General features: G+C 46.0%; 1 protein-coding gene across 1 annotated transcript in view; it reads right to left on the bottom strand.

Moving 5' to 3' along the window:
- Nucleotides 1–20,571, bottom strand: part of LOC112567503 (kin of IRRE-like protein 1) — a 57,122-nt gene that overhangs the window by 29,462 nt on the left and 7,089 nt on the right. The gene's annotated exons all lie outside the window — the stretch shown is intronic.

The following is a 20,571-nucleotide window of genomic DNA, read 5'->3' as shown; positions in this document are numbered from 1 at the left end:
CTGTCTGAAGCCCGGGTTACGGAACTTGTCTCCCTTAACGACATCGCTATTCCCGGGTACACACTGGAACGTCGGCACCCAGAACGCAAACATGAAACGGGCTTACTCACCTACATCAGCACAGCACTAAACACTAAGCGGCTGCACCACCTAGAAAACTACAACGTTGAGTCAATCTGGCTAGAAGTAAAACTAAAAAATACGGCTCCACTTCTTATAGGATTCATTTATAGAAACCCTAGCGAACGAGCCGAGTGGACAGACCACTTCAGCTCCATGCTAGATGCCGTGCTCCTTGAATCCAAAGAATACATGCTGCTAGGGGACTTCAACATCGACCTCCTCAAACCTAATAAGCAATGGATAGAGAAGATCAGCCTAGCGAACCTCACCCAGTTAGTTACCACCCCAACAAGGGTCACTAACACCTCACAGACACTCATCGACCATATCTACGTCAGCAACCAACACAACATACTCGAAGTCTGTGTGCCCATGACAGGCTGCAGTGATCACTTCCCTGTTTGCTTGACGTGGCACAAAAATGGGACCAAAGTTCCCAGAAATTCACACAAAACAATCACCTACCGCTCCTTTAAAACCTTTGAGGAAACTAAATTTCTAGCTGATCTATACAACTCTCCCCTAAACAAAATATATGATATCACAGACCCAGATGAAGCCATCACCTACTGGCACAACCAATATCTACAAATATACAATAAGCATGTACCACTGCGGACCAAACGTGTTAAACACCACATCAAACCTGCTTGGTTCGACCTGGAGCTCCAAGCAGCAATTAATGTAAGAGACAAACTTAAAAGGAGGGGCCAGGAAGCGGAATTCAAAAAGCAAAGAAATTTTGTCACCGCTATGAAACGAAGCAAGATGAAAAACTACTTTAGCAAACTGATAGAATGCAAACAGAACACCAAACTGATCTGGAAAGCCATCAATCAGCTAACCAACAAGTCAAGAAAAACCAGTCCCGCAACTACAATAGCCCCTAACACTCTGAACGCACATTTTGCAGGAATCGCTCCTAGGGTAGTCACAAGTCACAAGAAAACAATCTAGACAAGTTACAAAGCTTCTGTAACTCAAAGCACATTGATATGTCTCTCTCCATCCCACCAATGACTATATTAGATGTATATCAAGCACTCACCAAACTTAAGGATACTAACACCAAAGGTCCAGACAGCATCAACAACAAAATCCTAAAGCTCTCAGCACCGGCCATTGCGGAAAGCCTGACCTATCTGTATAACCTGTGTATTGATAAATCTTACTTTCCAATGCACCTTAAACAAGCAAAAGTAATCCCAATTCACAAATCAGGAGATCCAAGCGACCCTACAAATTATCGTCCAATCTCTATTCTATCGCCTCTCTCAAAACCCTTAGAAAAACACATCCACAAGCACCTACAAGAGCACCTTCTAAGGCAGGGGTGGGCAACTTCTCCGGTCGGCGGGCCGGATATGGGGAAATGAAGTCCTTGGCGGGCCAGATTACTGGATCAATACCTTAATCGCGTATTTATCTACCTATGCAAGGAATAAATCGTGTTTAATGTAAACTTGTAAACTTTAATTTTAAAGCATAGACACCGAAAACAGTATTTAATGATGTTAACGTACGTACTTGAATAGCTGCTGAAGTCAATGAGACAGCTGAGGTCGATCAAAATTGTCAGCAAGTTGCTTGAACTCTGGCTGCATGTCGGACGTGGAAATCCTTAGTAACGACTGCACGTGAACATCAGTTAGGTTGGAACGCAGATTTGTCTTGTTAATGTTCATGGTCGAAAATGTCTGCTCACAAATGTATGTAGACCCGAACAGAACAAGTAGTTTCATGGCCATCTTTCTCAGGTTGGCAAACTTGGACTCATTCAGTGAAGCATAAAATTTGTCAATGCTTTCAGATTGGAATTTCTCTTTCAGGGTAAAGTCACACTGCAGGTCAATCAATTCCAGCTGTAGAGCATCCGGCACCTTTTCAAAGTCAGCTGTAAACGGGGATGACAAGATATCAAACTCATCAGCAAGTTTCTGGAAGTCCGCAAAACGACGAGCAAATTCATTGTCTAGTGTAGATATCATGTTGGTGTATTTCTCAGTTGACATCATCTGGGGTGCCATAGTCTCCAGTGTTGGAAAGTGTGTTGTGATATTCTGACTGAGCTGGCGAGAAAACAGTTTTAGCTTCATCCTGAATGCCTTCACTGTTGAGTACATTTCGTGAGCAAAAGTGCCCTTCCCTTGAAGTCTGGTGTTCAATTCATTCATATGTTCAAAGAGATCAACTGCAAACGCCAGGTCTGATAGCCATTCGGATTCTCTGAGTTGAGGATATTCTGCATCTTTCCCTTTGATCTCCAAAAACAGTAAAATTTCCGTTTTCAGGCTCCAGACACATCTCAGAACTTTGCCCAAACTCAACCAGCGTACACCGGTATGATACAAAACATCACTGTGATCCGAGCCGCAATCTTCCAGAAGTGTGATAAACTGTCTGTGATTTAGACCTCTCGCCCTGATGAAATTAACAATTTTCACAACTGGATCCACAACATGTTTCATGTCAAGCACACTTTTACATAGCGCTTCCTGATGTATTATGCAATGTAGAAATATCAGCTCCCTGGTGCAATCGACCTCTGCAACTCGGTCACCCAACCTCTTCAGTAGACCAACTTTCTTTCCTGTCAAAGATGGACAACCATCCGTAGTAATACATGTGTACTGGCCATTTTCTGCCATGGTAATTGCATTGTATGCATGGCATTTTCCACACATCTAAAAATATCTTCTCCGGTAGTAGTGTCTTTCATTGATTCCATTGACAGCAATTCTTCTGTGATTTCAAAATTTTCTGAAATGCCTCGTACAAAGATGAGCAACTGTGCAGTGTCATCGATGTCAGTGCTTTCATCCAATGCCAAGGAAAACAGCTGAAATGAAGGTACTCGCCTTTTCAGTTGTGATGTCAGGTCTTCACCGATTGCTTCAATGCGGCGAACCACAGTTCTTCTCGACAAACTGACTTCTTCAAACTTCTTTCTTTGTTCTGGACAGACTTGATCAGCGACATCGAGCATGCACTTTTTGACAAATTCACCGTCACTGAACGATTTGCTGTGCTTGGCAATGTTGTATGCGACCACAAAGCTGGCATGAGTAGCAGCTTTCTGGGCTACTTTGGGTTTTACGAATACATTCTGCTGCTTTACAAGTTTTCTGTCCAGTTCTGTTGCTCTTGTTTGCCGTTCCGCTGCTGATAAAGTCCTGCCATAGCCTGCGTGTTTCGTCGCATGATGGCGGCTAACGTTGTACTCTTTCATCACGGCAACACTTTCACTGCACAACAAACATACTGCTTTCTTGCCGACTTCTGTGAAAAAGTACTTAGGCATCCAATCTTTGTTAAATGCGCGACACTCGCTGTCAACTTTACGTTTCTTGGCAAAATCCATGGTACAAATGTAGAGGGTCCGGCGTTGTTGCTAGTTTTGGCGGGATCTGCTAGGGCAGGGCGAGAAGGGCAATTAGCGGTGATTGGCTAAGGGAGATTTCAATTAGCGGTGATTGGCTAGTGTAAAACGGCGTATTGCCCCGGCCGTATCGGAGCATCGCAAAGTTTACCCCTTCCCAGAGGTATATAAGGGCAGAGCTGAGACGAAAGGACAGAACAGAGTCTGCGGAGGAGACAGCGCGCACAGCTACACGACGAAGAAGAGACAGCCCCCGACCTCTAGCGCCTCGGGCGATTGACGCAACCGTGACCATCGTACAAGAATAAAAGGGTCGCACACCTCATCCTTGCATGCGCGTTCAGTCCTCCCACTATAGAAATTTTATTGAAAATTCTAAATCTAATTATAACTGACAACAAAGAACCAAAAAATAACTAACAGTCACTATTATTCGACGCAGTAAGCAAGTAAATAGTGGGAGATTGCGGCAGAATGTGGCCGCGGGCCACATTATCATGTACGACCAGAAACAGTCTACGGGCCAGTCAAAATCCCGTAGCGGGCCGGATCCGGCCCGCGGGCCGTATGTTGCCCACCCCTGTTCTAAGGTATGAACTCCTCCATACCAACCAATCCGGCTTTAGGCCTCGTCACTCTTGCCACACCGCTCTTACATCTATGGTGGAACAATGGCTAAATAATATTAATGATAATCTTTTCTCTGCCGCCTTATTTGTTGACTTTGCCAAAGCCTTTGATGTCATAGATCACAATCTGCTTATCAGAAAACTAACTTTATATAAACTAAGTACCAGTAGCATCGAACTCCTTATCTCCTTTCTTGACAATCGAACTCAGAGAGTTGCTGTAAACAACCAACTGTCTGATCCCCTTGAAGTTAAATTCGGTGTCCCTCAAGGGTCAGTACTAGGACCCCTGCTTTTCTCCATATACATAAACGATCTTCCTCTCCATATTTCCCAATCCTGTGAAATGTTTGCAGACGACACCACAATACACGCTCACCACCAAAAGATTGAGCCACTCGCTTCCATCCTACAGCTGAGCGCTGACGAGCTCCAGGCTTGGACTGAATCCAACCACATGTCCCTCAACCCCCAGAAAACTGAAGTCATGCTTCTAACAAACAGACAGAAAAGACAAAACCTAGCCACCCCATTTCCTACTATCCAAATCGGCGCTCAGTCAATAACTGAAGTACAGGTCCACAAACTAATGGGTGTTACCATTGACAACAACTTATCGTGGTCCCAACACATTTCCACCACAAGTAAAAACATCTCCAGGAAAGTCTACCAGCTGTCCAGAATCAAACATTTCCTTGACACTCACACAAGAAAACTCTTCTATATCACCCACATCCAGTCAGTCATTGACTATGCCTCCACCCTCTGGGACTCCGCTAGTGGATCCTCCATGAAACCTCTAGCTAGTGTTCAGAGGCGAGCAATCAAAGCCGTTCTGCTAAAACCGAAATTAGACCCACGTGACTTCACCTCTCTAGGCGTCCTTCCTCTTAAAAATAGACTCAAATTTAACAAATGCATTTTCATGTATAAAATACTGACGGGTAAACTATCGCCAAGACTCTCTCTCCTATTTTCCTCCAATAACTCTAGAACCTTCCCAAAACTGAATATTCCCTTTCCAAGACTAGACCTCTTCAAATCAAGTCTGCAATTTTCAGGGAGTGCGCTATGGAACAGCCTCCCTCTCCATCTCAAACAATTGCACTCCCTGGCCTGCTTTCGACGCCATCTATCTCAATACGTTCAAGATATATAGATAAGCCCTCTAATTCCTACCAACTCCAGGTGACCTTGTGAATATATGCTAATCTCTTCTTTAACCATCACTATGTACATATCCACCCTTCTCTATGCTTATTATCTTTTTATATTTAATGTTTAATTAATTCATTTCTATAGTTAATTTTTATGCTTATTATCTTTTTATATTTAATGCTTAATTAATTCATTTCTATTGTTAATTTTTACCCTGAAAAGGGCGAGGGCTAAGTGGAAAAAAGCGCTCGGTTGCTTATTTTACCCCTCGTTAATAAAGAATTGTCATTGTCATTGTCATTGTCATTGTCATTGTCATTAGTACTCCCGTCTTTATAGCTACCTGCTACACCCTCCGTTCTTTTGATCACGTGCATTCGTGTCTACCTACCCTCCCCATGTGTCTGCCACACCCTGTCATTTTACCTACACACCTGTTGTTGCCGGTACCTGCCGACCGGTCTTTACTCATTTGTAGTTGTCTGTGCGTAGTGTGACTTTGCCTTCAAGTCTAATAATTTTTATCTCGAAGTTTGAGGCCCACCAGGCCCATCATCTACATTACAACACAAGACAGAATAAGTCGAGTTGGAGCGTGGCTAGGTGTGAACTCAGTGTGAACTTGGTGTGAACACGTCAGACACCAAGCACACGACATCTATTCATTGGATAATGGAGAAATAACTTGACATACAAACTGTGCACAGATTGTAATTAAGCATTGAACACCTTGCTGTGTTGCCCGGTACAGGCCTGATATTGGCCCGACATTGGCCCGGCACTGGCCCAGTGGGCCATACGCAGTTCGCGAGCGGGTCTGCGGCAAAAGGACGGCGAGACAAAGGCGGGAACCGTTTTAGTAAAAAGCTTTGTGCTCCTGCAAATGGCCGATAACCAGAAAGACAACAAAGGAGCTAAACTCATAAACAACCAATGTACGCCATTACTGTTCCGTTACAGCCATGTGGCCAACGGTGAGACCTGTGATCAAAGGCGGCCGACCACTTGAGATAAGACATCGCCGTGACACACTCGAGTGATTTGATTCCATCAACAAACCTCGTTACGTCACTGCACGTGTAGCCTCGCTCTGGCTGAGAGACTAGTGTGAGAGCTCACGTGTAAGCTCGTGTCGACACAAGTAAGAACACGGAGTAGTGTTTATTTCAACAAGCTACAGAAGTGGATTCATTTTGACACGAGTATTCAAGTTAGGTTCGAATCTCGTCTCGGGCACGTTGTTCTTTCTTGGCTTACAATGCTGCCTGTTTCGCACTGATATAATGTAGTTGCCAGCTCGTGGAACAACAAACATCCCCCTCCACCTCTCATAACACAATCACACATCGAAACATTATTCAGTTAAAGGCTCTCAATGAATGTTAGCGATGCAATGCCACAGAAAAATCCTTAGTTGTCATGTAAAATCGTTTGGTGAAGTTTGAGTCATGCTGAGAAAACTCTTAATTTCATAAAGTGAGTTAAGCGGGTACATCATGCAAACAGAAAGCCAATTATGTAGTCTGGACAATAATTTACAGACAACCGTGAGTCACCATCACTCGGGCCGCTGACGGTGCTGATGAACTAGAAGCCTCCCAGACTTAATGAAGTGAACAATTATGTTTATTTGTTTGTGTGTTGGTCTGTACGCGAGCTGGTAGTGCAATAGTCCAATATCCACAAGATGCGTATTTTCAAAGGACGAGAAAGAATTGATGAATGAAATGATTTCCGATGAATCAGTATTCAACATCTTTGGTCGGACATCACTTGACCTGTGTCCACTGTCGGAATGTGTCATCGACTGTAAGTTATTGTCGATGCCAGAGGATTGTCTTCAAATCGCCGCCAGTTGCAGTCAGCGACAGTGTTTGTGTCCGTGGATGAACTCTTGACTAAAGTACACTCTGGTCACTGAGAGTAGACTGACTAGAGTAGACACTGACTAGAGTAGACACTGAGTAGACTACAGCTGGACGACCTGCCACTGACGCACGTGCACATGGACAGCGGGTACACAAGCCAGGGTCCAGCACGTGACCTTTGAGAGAACATGAGATACAGAGCATGTGGACATGTCATCAGAGCGAGGATGGCGATGAAAGACTTGCTACAACTATTCGGACACAACCTGAACTTACACAATGTTTTCACTGCCCCCGCGGCCACGACAAAGATGTGTAGGTACCCCGCACTCTACCCCGCACTCTACCCCGCCCTCTACTCCGCACTTTCCTGCAATCATCAAGCAAGCAGCCGATGCTTTGTCTGCCGAAGACAGACGGTAGTAAACACCTTTGTCCAGTAGTTTATTCGGATGTTTGCAGAAGACCTGGAGCTTCTATCAAACTCGTCCCAAAGCAGATAAACTGTCTTGCTAGCTCGTGCCAGAAACTTGGATTAGAAATTTATTGTAACAAAACAAAAGTAATTGTCATTAGGAAAGGAGGCTTTTGGGAGAAGATGGGAAAAGTGGTTGAGAGGAGAATCGATCCCAGAAGCAATCAAGAGAAACAGTAAGAGCTGTTGTTGTGTGCAGCCAGCAGTTGGTCTCGTGGGGCCACAGGTAGAAGTCAAAGGGAAATGTCACCTTTGACATTCACAGCCCTAAAGTGACTGGACAATGACAATAGCAGACGACAAACATTTGTCAGCTTGTTGATGCTGTAGTACAGTCAAACCTTGTATGTGTATCCGAGAAATGTGGACTTGCTCGTGATAAGTCTTGTCCACAAGCTACATCTACATTTGTGTAATAAGTTCATGTAGGTGAATGTCCCAAACACCAGTAGATACGGGTGGACTGTAAGAGGAACTTCCATGTTCACCCCGGTCAACTGCTACATAACAACTTTCACCTTCTGCCTCCCACTGCCCTAGGGGCCTGTGGACCCTACAAGCTGCCAAACTTTCCCTAATTATTCATGCCTCACTCGGAGAACAAAGTGAGATAACCAAAGTGTCAGTAGGTATGAACATATTGGTGTTAATCAGGTTTGGCTGGTCCGACCCCAGGAATCACACACACACACCTCAGGTGTACAGACATCGCCAGGTGCGCGGCGCCTCCATCTTCTCCCGTTTGTTAGTTGCACAGGTGAGGCGACTATTGCCACATTCTCACAGTTTACTAACAGAGAGAGAGAGGTGAAATATTCATTTGTTGCTGTTGATTCGATGAGAAACTATTGGACTGTTCAGCTCTCATGTGCACATTTTGTAATTAGTAGAAAGAAATTATGAATGACCGCACATCTGATATTCTTGATGAAGATCTGCCTCATTAACACTTTCAGTAAAATGTCTTCCAGTGGCAGACACTGTAGCTTGGAAAGGGTTAAATCCTCGAGGTGTCAAATTACTGGGAGAGAAAATGTTAAACTTATGTAACATAAACTGTAAAATGAATGCCATGGCAGGCAACAACTTACATACTGTCAGTCAAAGCAACAAGCCATGTCTACTAAGCAATATATACATGTATACACCATTCAACAATGTGTTACACCCACAATTTATTTATCATGAAGGTTCGTTACATTCCATGTAACTGTCGGGTGGCTAACAGCCTACCCGCCTCCATACGAGCCATCGGCCACGAAACAAAGAGAGAGAGAGGAAAAAAAGGAAACTCATTTTTTCTTCTTGACAAAACCTTAAATAGTTAATATGAAATTCTTATAACTCAGATAGTAAAGTATTTACAATTGTTAAATATATATATATATTATATGCCATGTTACTGTAAGTTTGATGAGGTGGAGGCTGCCCTCTCTTTCTCACAGGGGTCAGAAAATGTGTGTGTGTGTGCGTGTGTGTGCTGTATGTGTGAGAAAAAAACTTTTCATTTGTATTCCAGGCAAAGCTTTAAATTAATAAATGGAGATTCTAATAAAAAAAAAGATTAAATATTTTAAATTGTTTCTTTCCATGTAAGAAGCACGCACACACGCACTCACACGCACTCACACACACACTCACACACTCACACATAAACACTCACACACACACACACAGGTTACCTTGCTGAACCAGTCGGTACAGGTAGCCTCCCCTCAGGAAGCCCTCTTGCGGCTGTGTGGACCACTTCATGGCGGGTACGGGTAGGACAGCAAGGCCCACAGGTCCCGTCCTCTACAACACTTATCTGCCCACTACCTTTGTTCGCAAGTTTTCTACAGAAACTGTCGCTGTAGAAGTGTTTCTCTACAGTGTTGTCTGTGATTCACGGCAGCCAAGTCCTCACAGCTCGTCTCAGCGCCACTGGAGCGACCTCTGGCGGCCTCATCCACGATAATCTACTACTCCACGTCCTGGAAACAACTCTGAGCTCAAGACGGATGACAGCTCCCCCTCTCCTCCATGTTCTCTGTAGTCTGACAAAGTGTTTCTGCTTTCACTTCTTTCACCAAATGAGGAGGTGGAGGTCGTACGCACGGCTGTGGAGTCTCACCCGGGTAGATACCCAGCCAGTCATCTGCACAAGCACTGTGTAAGTGTGTGTGTCCTGACGAGACACCCGCTGTGACAGGGAGGACCGTCCAGGAGTGACTCCTACTTGCGGCACGTGTTTAACCTCGTTTTGTACTCCTTCACTCTGCCCCACCCCTCCCCATCCCCAGTTCCTGGCTCTCGGAAGCTCCCAGGACACGCTCATCTTCGGGGTGGGTTCACCGATCCATTATAGATTGATCGCCGAGACGACCTTCATTATATTCCAAGCCAGCGCCTGAACTGTTCCACCCGAGTGCGTACAGCACACGTACAGTCGCTGACAGGGTGCATCGATACGATCAGTCGGGTGTTGTTTTAACATTCTTGAGTCGAGCATCTGTGACGAGGGCGATATGGAAGTGAAACATCGCGCGGAGACCAGCAGACTTTGTGTCTCTTTCTGCTTTTTTACCGAACACATTCTCTAGTTGCTGCTGCTGCTGCCGCTGCTGCAAGGGCGGTCCAGTAGCGCAAGGGTTGGCGCCTGTCACCGATACAATGGGAACTGGCTGTCTTGGGTTCAGATCTCATCTCGGACACACTGTTATTTAACAACAAGTGGCATCTGGTTGCAGGGCTCTGAAACCCATCTCTAAGATTTTATAAGACCCCCGTATCGACAGATCGGTTATGAGGACTGTATCGGTGCACCCCTCGACTCGCACGTCAATCGTCGAGTTCATAGTTACAGTGGATGAGACCGCCACGCCCTTCCGTACAGGGACTTCCTACTTCGACTTAATTCGTAAGGTCAATAAAAAGCCAGAAAATGAAAAGAAGAAAAAGAAATGACACGTCGCCTTATTGGAAGCTTAACGATTTTCAGTCACCTGGACGACTGGCTTTTGACAAACAAAATACTCCGGAGCAGGTAAAAAATAACACCTTTGAATATCAGATTCGTGATGAGGGAGTGTAACTATTTGTCACAGATGCTGATATCGCAATAGAGGCTGCAGCCAGCCGCTGAAACTCAAGATGTGTGGCGCCACCTGCACGATCCTTGTCCTCACCATGACGTCACCCAGGTGCTGCCAGGTGTCAGCCAGCGCGTCGGGTGGTTGATGCGTGTGGTTGTGCAAGCTATCCATCAGTGAATCGATGGTCGTCAGTAAGAACACACCTGTAACAGGACTTCTGGGCAATGGTTGCTGCGCGTGAGCAGTGGACCCTAGGGGCACTCGTCAAGTGAGGGAGGTGATGACAGACTGTATTCGGTAAAAACAGGAATGACCCCAGGTCACCTACAGGTCTTCATGTTGTCTTCACATCTTTAGCAGCCACCGAGAAAGCGCGATAACAGCAGCAATAACAAGATGAGACTATTGATAGTCAGGTGATATTCGTTTCCTTCGTGTGTCGTCGTTTGTGACCGAAAACCTCGACAAACATAATCTTCCGTCTCTTCGTCTCTCCATTATTTCCATCCTCCAATTGTTCTGCTTCCTTCTAGTTCTCCAGCATCACTACTCCCCCGCTCGCCACCAGCTCTGATGCCACGCGGCTACTACATCCACCACTTCCGTAACGCAGCCTCCGTCACACACAGGCGCACGCACCTACAGTCACGTGCCCAACACACACCTGTGACACCCACTCACCAACATCCACACACTCACACCCACACCTACGCACGCTAATAACCACTAACCTACACGAGCATCGAACACCTCTAGACACAAACGTTCGCCGTGCACAGACCATCCCAGTTCCTCCTGTCACCCACAGGTCACCGAAAGGTCACAGCCGTTAGCTACCCGTGATGACTCTTCGCTCGTGAGCACAGACGCCGGCTCTTCACCCCGCAGATCGAAGCCTCGACTTCAGGGAAGAAAAAAAAACTGTTCTTGCAATCGACAGCATCGACCTGACCCAAGTGGCGACTTGTGATGTCAATGGAGGGCGCCACGTCCCTCGTCTGACTCCTGGATAACTCCTCCTCAGACACTCCCGGGGAGCACATGCATGCGGCAATGTGGTAAAGATGTTGTTTTATGTATTCCACGGCCAGACTACAAGTGAATTAAACTCGGTGCACCCGTCTGTCTGCAGGATGCGACCTCCTTCTCTCTGTCTTTACGTCCGAAGTAAAAACGGTAAAAACAAACACGGGTAACCTCGGGTACATTGTCACAATACACAAAGACCAAGACTTAAGAAAACATCAAAAACGAAAGAAATGTCATTTAACGGGTGGGATAAGAGCGAGACACAAGAAAGTTGTGGCAAAAAGTGCCAGACAGTGTAGAAGGTGTGGCATGGCCACCAGGTGAGACGATAGTCAGTCTGCATCGTCGTCCTCAAACCTCTTCTCCTCGTCCTGGCTACAACCGTCATCACCAACATCGGTAAAGCTGCTTGCTTTTGTTTCCGCAGTCATCTGCAACTTTTCTTCACCAATATTCATTCCCACTTGCATTTGCTCTGTTCCTTCTTCTTCAGGGTGAGTATGAGGAATTGGTTCGTTAACTGGATTAACTTCAGTGTCAAGCGAGGCAACAAAAGTAATCTTTCTTCCCAAATATTTGTAACACTTGAGAAGCTTGGTAACCCAGGTCAAGACGGGGGTCACGTTCAAGGACACTGTCATAGTGAGACAAATGGGAATAAAGATAAAATCTTCTGTGGGGTTTTCAGCTTTCGCCGTTTACAGGAGGAGTAAAGCAGTAGGAACTGCCGAGAAAGTGATTTAGTGGACAATATCATGAAATATAATATCTGTACTAAAGTAGACATATACATCCTGAAATACAGTAGGTATTCGCTTTATTGAAGACTCGGGTGTTGTCTATCTTCTAACCTGTGTCTTTGTCGTCTGCTCTTCACACCTTTCAACATCGATATTGGAGCACCAGCATGCCGCGACTGATTTTGTTTGTGTTCGTGTCTGAGCAGACGACAGCATCAAGTCCATTCTCAATTCATTAAGTCTTCGCGTTCATCCTGCGACACTCCTCGATTCTTTCTATTCGTCTTTCGATTAGGCCGTTCTTGTTCTTGCTTGAAGAACTTTTTTTCAAAAATTAATTCTATTCTTGTCTGAGACAGGCATCGATCTTCTCCCCCAACGTATGCGGAACTGCGGTGTTCTACCCGAAATAGTCATCGCCACCCGAAGTCTCGTGTTGACTACAAGGATGTTGCGACATCAGCTCTCGATGCCGATGCTGACTGAATGAGTGCAACACAGGTGTGAGGACATCACTATTTAGAGAACACTTGCTGCTGTTTCATTTCTTCAATCGTTTATATAAAACATTTTCTTTCACCAGAAGGTTGCGAAATGCGAGGTTCTCTGACTGGATGTGCACAGGACCCCAAGGAACTGTTGATGTGAGCAAACAACTATTTCAAGTGCGATTACAGGTTCTTTTTTATTTGTGGCAGTCGTGGTCGCTCGACTTGACCTGTAGGCTATAGCAACTGTAAGTGGGTTTGTGTTGGTGTAGCCAGGTTTCCCGCAAGCAGGACTTGCAAACTTGTAGAACTCTCACAAAGCACTCTCGTCCTTTCTCAAAGAAAGCAGCCAGCGGATCTTATTGCTGTTCCACTTCGTTTGTTTGGCTGTGGACAAAATGTCAGTAGTAATGACAGTCGCAGCCTCACTGTAATGCAGCTGCCTTTGCTCGGTGTTATCTGCTCTTGGCGAGCCTTGCAGCCCATCATTCAAAGTCTTTGAGGACGTGAATGGCGGCAGGGAGGGGAGACAACTACACACGAGGCAGCTAACCAGAGTTGTTGTCAAACGTTTCACTCAGGGATCACTCTCGCCGCTCGTTTGCCAGCCATGCGGGTGCTCTCCCCATGTTGTCCAACACAAAATGTAGATGGCGCCATAAAAAGTAAAGTCGCCCACAAAGCGGCGTTGACCCCATGGACAGACAACTCGCTTTGCTCTGCGTTGTATTTCACGAGGACACTTGAAAAAATGTAAAAATCTGGAAACTTTAACATCTTCGCATTTTTTTCTCTTTCCAGACAACACCACTTGTTGCTAATCTTCTCTTGCCATTAAACGTTCCTGTCGTCCATGTAATATATCTGATCTACATCCTTCATTTCATATTTTCTTCGATTATATTCACTGCTTTTTAGATGGGAAAGCCTGAGCTGGAAACAAGAAAACAAAACACAAAACAACAAAGTAGACAGTACGTCATGAAGCAGGCACAGGAGAGTAGGAAAGAAGCCATGGCAACACGTGACGTACGTCACGTCACAAACCCATGGCAGCACGTGAGGTACGTCACGGCACATGGCGGCGAAAGTAACAAAGCACAAAGTAAACACAAAAGCTCAAGAAAGACGACGATGCTCTGAAACCCGTTTCATTAATGTGACATCGTCAGATACTCAGGCAGCTGGTGAACTCTTGGAGTGCAGCATCCGTTGTCTTACAAACGTTACAGAGACAAAGACACACGATACGTCACCATGAATGTCCGTTGTTTCTTCAAATCCTCTGATATACGCACAGCCCCCTAATTAGTGCAAACGACATGACAGACATCTTACCAAACAACCCCTAAAATGGTGGGCCTTCCTCTTGTGAAGAAAATTTCGCAATAGTAACAACATCTTCATTTGTCCTGAACGACTTTTATTCCCTCTTCTTACCTTTCAGTTTGTCCAACAAATATTGCTACTGTCCTCCGCCAATCTTCTTAAAAGCCAGAAATATTCTACGATACTTTCGTAAGATGTTGCTATAGAAAATCACTCAACGGTTTTACACTCGCCTACTGCAGCAAGAAGGTAAGAGCAATAAACTTCGCGAGTAGTCGATCCTGAAGGTACCTCCGTGCTTTTCAATGGCAGGAGAGTTCTGCTGTCAGCCACTCCAACTACATCTCCCTCGCACAGCGCGTTTTTGTACATTGTCGCTGAATGTCGGTTGACGTATTTGTTATCGTTGTCCACGAAATGTTGCGGCAACGATTGTCGTTGTGGTATTTCAGACGATGACCGTGGCCTTTAGTGCTGCGGCAAGTAACCCCCCCTGGCGGCGACAGGAGTGTGCTCGGACTGCGAGTAAAACAAAACACTCAGGGGCCGCAAGTGCGTGGGTGGAGGGGTCTGCCTTCCTGAAGCTCGTGGTGAAATCCATAAGTAATTTAGCATCTTGTGTGCGACTTGTGTAGCAGCCACGTTACTGACATCGATTTTACCAAAGCACCGGGTCAGAGGGTGCTTGGTGAGGTCACGTGACTGTACTACACGGTTACAGCAAGGAGAACACACACACACATACAGAAAGAGAAGTGCTGAGAAGAGCAAAAAGTATAAAATACAAGGAACATTTCCAAACTGCTATGACGAAAGATCTGATCAAGGGTTAAGCCAATATTTCTTTTTGCCTTAAATGTCGAAACATTCGTGACAGAACTCGCTTTAAATAAACCCGTGGTGTCACACAAAGGTTAGTGGAGGTAGACCAAGGAGATTGAGAGAAACCTGACTTGTGGAATGGGTTTAAACGATAACAAGCCTATCGAGAGGTCGGCAAAATCCGTCTGAACATCAGAAAAAAAGGAAACCGATGACATTTAGTTTTAAGATTTGTGCGGATGGGAGAGACGGGCAGACATAAAAAATAACAAGGTCAGAAGCACAGACGCCAGGGTTGTACACCAAAAGTTTTCCATGGTGAAAGCCTCAGCTCGGGGTCAAGGGAAACCATAATATGTTAGTGAGGCACATCTAGGTACAAGCGTGACGTCACGAGTATTACTTTTTCATGTGCAATGGGATGCTTCAGTGTTCGTATTTTTGAAACGAAAGTAGAGGGGTGGGTGGAAAGGGGTTATCACCCAGGTTAGGTACGCAATACGAAAGCACGAACTTGTGCTGGGTTTTAGCCAATGAATAGAAAAGAACTGTACAGCATTTAGATGACAACTCGTTTCCCTTTGAGGGTCCTGATGCTCTCCACTGCTTTCACGACACTCGACTTGATCAAAGCTGTCATCGCCTTCATCGCCTTCCGCCACCCTACAACCGGTCACCCTTGACTTTACTATTTTGTTCCGAAAGGAAGTGGCTAGGCGAACCAAGAAGGGAGCTTCTGTCCCTGTCGCCGAGCTCATAGTCTGTGCGGCCTGAGTGAACCAGTCCCCGGCCACAGACTCGCTGCTTTCTCTCAGATTGTTCCGCCTTCTCCAGTCCAGCCAATTCTCCACGAGCCATCAGCGAGCTTCCGACAGGACCGCCATCTGCCCCCTGGCTACGGACGCCGTCGAGAGAGAGAGATAGTGAGAGCCCAGAAAATGAACAGCCGCTAGTAACAGACTTTGTTCTTCATAAACCCTTGACATCCCTTATCGAAAGCTGTTATCACAGTGATGACCATCAGACCTGCACACGAGTGCCAATGGTCAGACGACGACCTCTCCACAGGAAGTGGAAGACGTGCGTGCAAACATCACTGAATGAACTCTGACACGTGCAACGGGTTTACTATGTCACGTGATTCAGTCAAAGTGATGAGGGTTGTTCATTTAATCCTCGAGGGCTAAATATTGCATCCTTAATGTTGTGAGAGTTTGTAGAGGGACAGGTACCTCCACTTGACTAGTCCACAAAGACAGGTCACAGGTCAGGTCGATAGGTCATCGAGTGTTAGCGACATACAGCGGTGTTCACAGGTACACAGACATACAGTGAACAGTTTACATACAGCAACAGTAAGTACATTAGATGACCTAACCTTGACACACATTCCGGCCTGTAGACTTAATCAACAGCATGACACGTGTCATGAATTCATTGAGTTGATAATTTCCTCTGTAAACAGATATCGCGTGTCTGCGGCCTGACCGCGAGACTGAGATCTCACATGTCAACACATGTCACAGTCGAGGGAAGGAAGGAAACTTGTCTGCGCATGTGATACATACATACAGCACTCACACGATACATAAAAGACACTCATTAACATGTATATACACATGTGTATATGTATCCGCGCACCCAGAGCAAGAGACAGCTGGGGGAGGGAGTTGGACGATGACACGACGACAGGATGGTAAACAAGGACAAAGAGACAGGACACGTCCTGCCGACAGCAGCAGCATCTCGCTCGACTGCTCATATTCGTGTCCAGCACCCGACTTAGTGCAGCGCCGTTGGTGGCACGTGCGACATTCGTCACTAACGCGGTTAGTTAGCGCAGCCCGCGCTGGAGCGGAAGTGACCTCATGAGGATCATAAAGGTGTTAGATGAGAAGAAAATCGCGTCTGGATGCGTGAAGCGGACGGTCGCTCCGTCTGAGAACCCTCCGTAGGGGGAGGCTGGCAAATGTGCCAATCGGGCGCCCCTCCGCTGATGGCCAAAGTGGCGGCAAACTGGCGGCAAAATGGAGAAAGGCCTCCGTGGATCTTGTCATTAGCACCTCCCTCCCGTCCACGAACCCTCCGCCTCTGTTCATCTTCATTTAGTGACTTTAGTCCATCGTCAAGTCTACGTTTGTCATTCTACATCCATCCTGACCAGCAACACACATACAAGTGGTAGAGAGAGCCCCGTGTGACCTGTGACCTGTGCTCTGCACCGAAGTCAATAAACGTGGTGACCTCTGACCTCTGGCCTGCAATCAAGTCAATAAACGAGGTGACCTGCGTAGTGCTGGGTAATGAGAACTGAATGCTTACACTGAACACAGCTGTGGGAGGCGAATACTCACGACAAAACCCAAAGACAGCCTGTCAGTGCCCCCCGTTTGAACACAAATGATAAGTTACCTTCAGCAGGCGAGGGAAGGGGGCAACTTATATTTTACGCCGAGTCAGCAACTCAGACCGTATCATGGAACAGCAGCCAGCCTTGTAAACAACTGACACATGTAGAGAAACAACAGCGTACCCGCACCGAGATCTGAACCCAGGACTCACTGTAGTGGAGACAAGCAGTAACCATTGCGCCACCCAGCCGCACTTTTAGTCGGCAAAATAAGGTCAGAGGTTAATGTGCACAACATGGCTGAAAGAAAATCAAACCACGTTCTAAGTTTTAAATTCACACAGTAAAAGTTAATTTCAAAGAAAGTTCAAAGTCAGATGAAGCTGCTGGTCAACTCATCCTACTCGCGATGTCATGTCTCACAATGAATGCCTTCACAGAACTAAGGTCAGTCCATGACGTCACACTAGTACATGCTTCCTCCCAGCTTTCATTGGCTTAGACTGCGTGTGCGCAGACCTGTTCTGGCTCAAAGACTGTTGTGCACGTGTGGTTGATGAAATGTTTTAATCTCCTGCCAGGAAGGCGAGCATTCATTAAACCACACAATGAATCTCGCCTTGGATTAAAGCCAACTCAGTAATTTGAACGAATCGTCAACAAACGACCTTTTAGATGATTTAACTCTTACAATATGATGATAAAAGACAAGAAAACAAGAATGTTGTATACAGCAGACAGAAAAACAGATGAGAGCTGAACAAACAAATAAAGAGCACAGCAGGGGTCTTGAGGTACCCGATAACAAGGCACGTGCTCGCCACAAACCCACAATGCACCTCGCCTTGTCAGTCCACACGCGCTCACTTTGTTATCATCTCCTCACGACTCCTGACACTGCGATAATTTCGTGGGTACTTGGCACCCAGGTCTGGCACTCTTATCAAACTCGTGCACTTGAAACAGTAGACAAATACAAATGTCTCCTAGCAACAGGAGAAGGTGCCAGGGAAAGTTAACCGCGACCTTTGACCCTTTCCAGGTGGCCGACATCTCTCTCTCGACCGAAGGAGTTGAAAGTGGAATGCACGTGACAAAACACAGGTGAAAACTGACCTGAGCCGAGACTTGCCAGAAATGTGGATGGAAACACAACCTGACATTGCTAGTTCCCGACCTCGAGCTGAACTCTGACCTCTTTGGATTGTTTGACCACCTGAACACACACGAGGAAGGCAACAACACTCCACTGGATACTCGCTACAATGTTTCCTACAATACATGTATATGTATATGCCAAATGTTTAGGGGACGTGACCTACAAACGTCGCTATATGCAGATTGAGGTCAAACTTCTGACGTCATGATTGTCCAGGGAAACCCTCATTAGCATACATTCACCTTTCCCTGAATGTAGTCTAGATGACCCCAAAGTATTCACGCTCAACCTCATGTTTGTGGTCTTGAGAGAACAAAATAATATTCGTCCAGATCCGGGGACAATAAATGTTGGCGCTAATCTCTGCCGGCCATCAAGAAAAAAATCACTTTAGTATTGTTTTAAGTTTAGAGGAATTATGTACAAGTCCTATAAGCCACTCAGCCAAGATACAATGTTATCAACATACCCGGATATTAAAATAATGTGAAGAGAATGAATCATTAATGCAGGAGACAGGAGAACCAGTGTAACACAATAAGGAGAGAGTATTGCAGAAAGGGGAATCCGTTCATCAGATGTCATCCAGGGCGGTCCACTTGAACAAGATTTGACAAACAAGAACATGTACAAACAAGCTGTTGTCGCCATATTTACATCCTATAGCCAATACTTCAAACAGTCATCAAAGCCGTTTGCTGAGGACGAGGATGCCACTAGCTTTGACTAAAATTTAATGTCCCATCGCTGGACGAGCGGCTAACAGCTGTCAGGGGCCAGGTAAGGACAGGTAAGGACAGGTAAGATGCTGGCACCCATGTAAGCCGGTCAAGCCAGCGACTGTCCTTGCTGCTCACCTGCCACTTCCTGTGAGGACAATACTCAGTGTGCGTGACCAGCAGCATCTTGAGATAATCGCGGCTCAGCTGTTTGCCCACACAATCCCTCTACACAATCACTCCATACAATCTCCACACAATCAGTCCCCACAATCAATGAGCTTAAAGACTACACATATCTGTATGTTCACTTCATTTTGTATGTAAAGTCAGCGACAATGCACTTTGCCGGGTCAAGGAGTCAGTTGTCTGCAGAATGCACGCACGAGTTTACACGATGAAAGTTGTGACGATCTGACTGATGATGATCACCCATCCTGCCATCTACACACACACCAACACACAACCACACAAACACACATCCATCCTGCTATCTACACACACACAACACACAACCACACATCGTGTGCTATCTCAGGACATAATGTCTACTACCGGATGAATCGCTCGTTAGTCCAGCTTTTCCAGATGTTTCTCTCATCAGCCGCCGCCTTGAAACTCGCATCCACCTCGCAGGAACATCTTTGCCAGCATCAGAGGATGAATTTAGCATCACTTGCCCCTGGCTCTCGCTCATCTCCTCTATCTGTCGTCTGTCTAACCCACAGATTACAGCCGCCACCTCCACACCCCAAACATCGTGACGAGAACTACAGCAGCGACTACTGCAACCACCGCCGTGCTCACCATCGCAATCACTGCTACAGCTGCCGGCTACTGCTGTCTGTATTCCTACAACCTGGGTATGGCAGTCGGTGTACACCGCCATCACTCACACACGCCCTCCTATTTTCTTGTAAGTACAAATCTTGCTGGGAGAGGAAACGTAAGTATGAACGGTAACAAAACAAACAAAAGCAAACAAACAAACAAACTGTGGCAACTCAAGTCTGCGGTGACCGATGCCGACTGTTAGACCAGTCAAGACACGAAGATGGTAAGTAGCGATCAGTAAATCAGTTTACCACTCATGGAGAAAGAATGAACAATAAGCAAATGCTTGTGAACAAGTGGAGTCAGGGGATGGGATGTGACATCACATTTGTCGCCACCAAGTCAATATTCAGACATGGACGACACTTTGTAGTGGGTGGGTGTACAGGTGGGAC

Source organism: Pomacea canaliculata, linkage group LG7, assembly GCF_003073045.1.
Source record: "Pomacea canaliculata isolate SZHN2017 linkage group LG7, ASM307304v1, whole genome shotgun sequence".
NCBI lineage: Eukaryota > Metazoa > Mollusca > Gastropoda > Architaenioglossa > Ampullariidae > Pomacea > Pomacea canaliculata.
Note: the sequence above shows the minus strand (reverse complement) of the source record. Positions and strands in the feature narration are given on the sequence as shown.